This window comes from Oratosquilla oratoria, chromosome 29 (genome assembly GCF_046742065.1).
Source record: "Oratosquilla oratoria isolate Oo_2021 chromosome 29, ASM4674206v1, whole genome shotgun sequence".
Classification (NCBI taxonomy): Eukaryota; Metazoa; Arthropoda; class Malacostraca; order Stomatopoda; family Squillidae; genus Oratosquilla; species Oratosquilla oratoria.
Genome location: NC_134805.1, coordinates 46290869 through 46296903, shown reverse-complemented (window position 1 = coordinate 46296903; position 6035 = coordinate 46290869).

Sequence of the window (6035 nt, the reverse complement as noted above, 5' to 3'; positions counted from 1 at the left end):
TACACTGAACAATCCTCGTCTGTGAAGACGGATGCAAAAAATTGATTAAGGATTGAGGCCATCTCATTCTCATCATCCGTATGTTTACCTTCATCGTCATTTAGTGGTCATTTAGGAGGAAAAGGAAGAGAAGGAGGAGGAAGAGGAGGAGGAAGAGGATTAGAATGAGAAAAAGGATGAAAGAGGAGTAAGAGGAAGAGAAAAGGAAGGAGGAAGAGGATAAAAGGTGAGAAAGAAGAGGAAAGGGGGAGGAGGAGAGGGAGAAATGAGGAAGGAGGAGAAAATGGGGAGGAGGAAAAGGAAAGGGAGGGGAGGAAAAGGAGAAAAGAGGAAGGAGAAGGAGACAAGGAAAATGGGGAGGAGGAAGAGGAAAGGGGAGGAGGAGGAGAAGAACAAAAGAGGTAGGAGAAGGAGAAAACGGGAAGGACGAAGGGAAGGGAAAGGGGGGATGGGAAAGGGAAATGGAAAGGGGAGGAGGGGGAAGGGGAGGAAGGGGAAAGGAAAGGGAAAGGGGAAGGGGAGAAGGAAAAAGGGAAATGGGAAGGGGAGGAGGGAGGAGGGAAAGGGGTAGGGGAGGAGGGGAAAGGGAATGGAAAGAGGAGGAGGGAGGAAGAGAAAGGAAAAGGGGAAAGGGGAGGAGGGGAAAGGAAAATAGGAAGGGGAGGAGTGGAGAAGGGAAAGGAGAAGGAGAGGAGGGGAAAGGTAAACGGGAAGGGGAGGAGGGGAGAAGGGAAAGGGGAAGGGGAGGAGGGGAAAGGGAAATGGAAAGGGGAGGAGGGGAAAGGAAAATGGGAAGAGGGGAGGGGGAAGGGAAATGAGAAGGGGAGGAGGGGAGAACGTAAAGCGAAAGGGAAATGGGGAGGGGAGGATAGAGAAAGGGAAAGGGGAAGAGGAGGAGAGGAATGGGAAGGGAGAAGGGTTAGGGGAGAAGAGGAAAGGGAAAAAAGGAAGGGAAATGGATGGAATAGGGAGGGAATGGGGAAAAAGAGGAAGAGGATGGGGAAGATGATGGGGAAAGGAAGGGGAAAGAGGTGGAGGTGGAAGAGGAAGATGAGAAGGAACAGGAGGAAGAGGATGGGGAAGGGGAAAAAGGTGGAGGTAGAAGAAGAGGAGGAGGAGGAGCAGGAGGAATAGGATGGGGAATGGGAAGGTTAAAGAGGTGGAGGTGGAAGAGGAGGCTGAGGAGGAAAAGGGAGTATGAAGAGGTGGAAAAGGAGGAGGAGGAGGAAAGAGAAGGAGGAGGGAGATTCGGCACTGCCCATGATGTTATGGACTAGCTCAGCTAGATCATGTGGCGCTGTCAATATTTATGCAGGAGGGCTAAGATCCGAATCTTCAAGTCGCTTGAACTCCCTATCTTGGTGTCCGGCTGAGATGTGGACAATGAATGCGGACTGGAAGAAGACGTCTCGACATCTTTGATACAAGGTGCCTTCGGAGAATTATGGGTTATCGCTGCAATGACTATGTATCAAACCAGAAACTGCGACGTAGGACTGGGTCAGGAGTTACCAGCATAATTCGTGAACGTCAACACCAAACACTTCTCTGATGTCGACCCCGCTCATGGGGTCATCTCCGTCAGAGACAACCCTCGCTGGAGGACACGAGGGTAACGCCTGCAGAGCCTATGGATAGCACAAGTCCATCCTTGCAAGTCCGTTCTTGTAAGAGAATTCTTGCCGAGCTTTTCGAAATGGGGAAGGAGGGTGCTCGGAGTCACTGGAGAACGGAGTCGGCGTCTGAGTGTAGCGACGCGACGACCCCGCGGGCGTATATCTACTCAATGATGATGATTGATGAAGAATGCCTAAACGGGATTTGGCAGATAAGGAGAAAAGGGGTTGTCTGTTCCTAACAACAGGTAATCGTGTGACTGTGCGAAAAGAATAAGCCTAAGCTCTCTTTTTTGAGAGAGAGAGAAAGAGAAAGAAAGAGAGAGTGGCTTGGCTGCGTCATCGTCCTTTGTGCGGTATGGTCCTCACAAGGTCGAACTGTTTCAGCCGATCTTTCACACTCGCTGGGATTCTTCTTATGAATTGGTAAGCTTAGTTACCAACAGTTGGCAGCCCTGGATTTTCGTTATCTTTCAAATGAACTTAAGAAGCTTTGAAAACGGACTCAAAGATGCGATGCCCCCCTTCTCTCTCTCTCTCTCTCTCTCTCTCTCTCTCTCTCTCTCTCTCTCTCTCTCTCTCTCTCTCTCTCTCTCTCTCTCTCTCTCTCTCTCTCTCTCTCTCTCTATCGATCTCTCTCTTTCTCTCCTTTGATTCTAACTAGTAGTTTTATCATCATCCTTTGTATTATATTCCTTATTATACAAAGCACCTCCCGTCATCCAGGAGGTGCTAAGATAGGAGGGAGGGAGGAGGGTGGAGGGGAGTGGAATATATGGGAAATGAAATGGGTGGGAGTGATTTCTATACCTTTTTCTTTTTGGCTACCCCCGTGTAAGGGGGAAAGAGCCTTTGGTATATGTATGTATGTATTATTCTATTACCGTTTCTATTTTTATTACTATCTCTATCAAAATTCTCATTTATGATAAATATAATAGTTATCATTATCATCGTTATCAGTGCTATTATCATGGATATTATCACTGTTACTATTGTTGTTATATTATTTCATTTTATTTTTATTTCATTTTATTTTATTCTATTTATTTATTTATTTATTTATTTATTTTTATTTTTGCTCAGCATCGATAACTAGTCTCCTCCCCTTCCGAACTTGACTTATTTCATTCTCTCTCGTCAGAAAGTTTTATTCAGCTGAAGAAAATCCCGCGTTAGAAACAACTCGGGAGTGTTCGGGACGCGCAAACCTCCGCCAAGGCAGTTACACACGGCAGTAGTGTCGGTTATGGCAGCGTTGGCGGCGGTATTGGTGGCGTGACCTTTGGAGAAATCGTATGTTTTCAGCTTTTACTTCAATTTACACGTCTTCCCACTTGGCTTCGGTAGACTCATCTTTCCCCCGACATTTTTCCAGTTTTTAAAAATCGTTTTCCAGCTTTCCATTACCCATGAGGTTGCCTCCGCATCCAGTAATTTGGAGATATTTTTCTTCTCCAAAATTATCTCTCTCGTTAGCTAAGATAAAACATTTGAAGGCGACAATGGACCTTAATGTCTTAATTGTCGTGACCTTTACTGTCCGGAAGTCCCTCAAATTCCAACGTTGTCTTTAGGCATTAACAATAATAAGTAATTGAATACATAAATATTCGAACAAATAAATGAGTGCGAAAGATAGATAAATAAAAGAAAAACGATAGGTAAATAGACAAATAAGCAAAAATGAATAGGAATGATTAAAAGAAAAAAATAATAAACAAATAAATAAATAAATAAATAGATAAATAAATAAATAGCCAATAAACATGATGACAATGAGCCTTTACCTGTTAATCAAGAAAATCTTCAACCCCTCTGATATACCAGATAATCCTCTGAGCTCAAAGAAAACGTAACCTGGATTCTGACAAATCAAAATATAACAAAAGTGGGCACTCGCTCTTCATGAATTAACCTTTCATAATAAGGCCTAAAATACAAATAAAACGAATAGAAATATATCAAATAAAATAATACATACATATACCAAGGCTTTTTCCCCCTTTCAAGGGAGGTAGCCAAAAAGGGAAAGGCACAAAAACACCCCCACCCATTTCATCCCCAAATACACTCCACACCCCTCCCACCCTCCCTCTCATCTGAGCACCTCCTGGATGACGGGTCATCCCTGCACCTTGCCCACCGCCCCGGGTCAGAAGCAGTGCCGCAAGACATAAAATAAATATAAAACAAATAGAAATATATATCAATCAATCAAGCAATCAGTAAATCAAATATATTGACAAAAGAATAAACACCTTGTGAGATCGAAACCTTTATTGGTACTACGTTTCGCTTGTAACAAGCGAAACGTAGGACCAATAAAGGTTTCGATCTCACAAGGTGTTTATTCTCACAGTCTTGTAGGCTTTTGCCATTGTGATTCATATTGACAAAACCCATAAGGAAATAACTACTCAAGTGAATAAATAAAAAGTAAAAAAGAAAATAAATAAATAGATACATGAATATACAAATAAATAGGCAAACAAATATTTACATAAGTATATAAATAAATAGACAAATATTTACATAAGTATATAAATAAACACATGAATAATTCATATAAATGAACCAATCAATACATAGCCTACATAAAAAATACAGTAGTGTAATGTATGGCTTCATCCAAATGAATTGAAGCAAACGGCGATGAGGAAACACTAAAGGCACAAAGGTCCGGATCCCATCAATCCGGGGAAACTCTTCCAGGCTGAATAAAATCACCCGACGGCAGTTAAAACAAGTCATACAAAATCTGTCACTAGGCCGAAGAAAAAAAACAGGAACGTAAATACTTAATTCTGGCTAACATCAGGCAATTCTATTCAGACGAGCGGGTTACCCTCGAGCACAAGCGGCCTCGGGACCTCATCTCACCCGAAGAAGGGATCCTTGAGATGAATGAAATCGTTTGGCGCCAGTTGAACATTACTGGGTAGAGCGGGTCACCGGGGTGAAAGGGCCAATTCTCGGAGGTTGTGTACCCTGGCACAGTGGCACCCTTCTCCCCCCGTCACAGTCGAGTGCCATGGACTCAAAAGGAACCCAGGCTGAACCGAGGGAAACAGGAATCACACGAGAGAGAGAGAGAGAGAGAGAGAGAGAGAGAGAGAGAGAGAGAGAGAGAGAGAGAGAGAGAGAGAGAGAGAGAGAGAGAGAGAGAGAGAGAGAGAGAGAGAGAGAGAGAGAGAGAGAGAGAGAGAGAGAGAGAGAGAGAGAGAGAGAGAGAGAGAGAGAGAGAGAGCGAGAGAGAGAGAGAGAGAGAGAGAGAGAGACAGAGAGAGAGAGAGAGAGAGAGAAAGAGAGAGAGAGAGAGAGAGAGAGAGAGAGAGAGAGAGAGAGAGAGAGAGAGAGAGAGAGAGAGAGAGAGAGAGAGAGAGAGAGGAGAGAGAGAGAGAAAGAGAGAGAGAGAGAGAGAGAGAGAGAGAGAGAGAGAGAGAGAGAGAGAGAGAGAGAGAGAGAGAGAGAGAGAGAGAGAGAGAGAGAGAGAGAGAGAGAGAGAGAGAGAGAGAATGAGGGAAGAAAAACAGAATAATGAAGAAACAGAAAAAGAATAGATAAAAAATAAACAAAGGAAGAAGAAATTAAAAGAAAAAAGAAAAGAGACATAGAGAAAAAGAGAGAAAGAGGTATAGAGAGAAGTTTTCTAAACATTGTCGATACCCAATATTCTGACGAAACGCATGGCTGTTTAACAACAAACAATCAAATTAACCTGTCGACCCCCATTAGTTCAATACATTTAACAAACATCACCTTTGCTGTCTCTTGATGTTTTTATTCAGCTAAAAAAGGAACCTCTCGACTCTGTTGAATCCATCACGTAAATGGCACACATTAGAGTCTTTCAACTGGCTAGGACTAAACGATTTTATTCGTGTGACGGTGCCCAGCCCGCAAGCAACGAAAGAGGTTAAATGCGTGACTGGGAATACGGACTCCACCCTGCTAAACCTTGCGTTTCAGAGTCTTATGAAATTGATGGAACAGAGAAGATAATCAGAGAGTGCCCGCAAAAGATGAAGGCGGAAGAAAAAGAAAAAGAAAAAACAGGGGGAAGGGCTCAGGAACCAGTAACATAATCTTCTTCTTCTTCTTCTTTTTCTTCTTCTTCTTCTTCTTCTTCTTCTTCTTCTTCTTCTTCTTCTTCTTCTTCTTCTTCTTCTTCTTCTTCTTCTTCTTCTTCTTCTTCTTCTTCTTCTTCTTCTTTTTTCTTCTTCTTCTTCTTCTTCTTCTTCTTCTTGTCTTCTTCTTCTTCTTCTTCTTCTTCTTCTTCTTCTTCTTCTTCTTCTTCTTCTTCTTCTTCTTCTTCTTCTTCTTCTTCTTCTTCTTCTTCTTCTTCTTCTTCTTCTTCTTCTTCTTCTTCTTCTTCTTCTTCTTCTTCTTCTTCTCCTTCTTCTTCTTCTTCTTCTT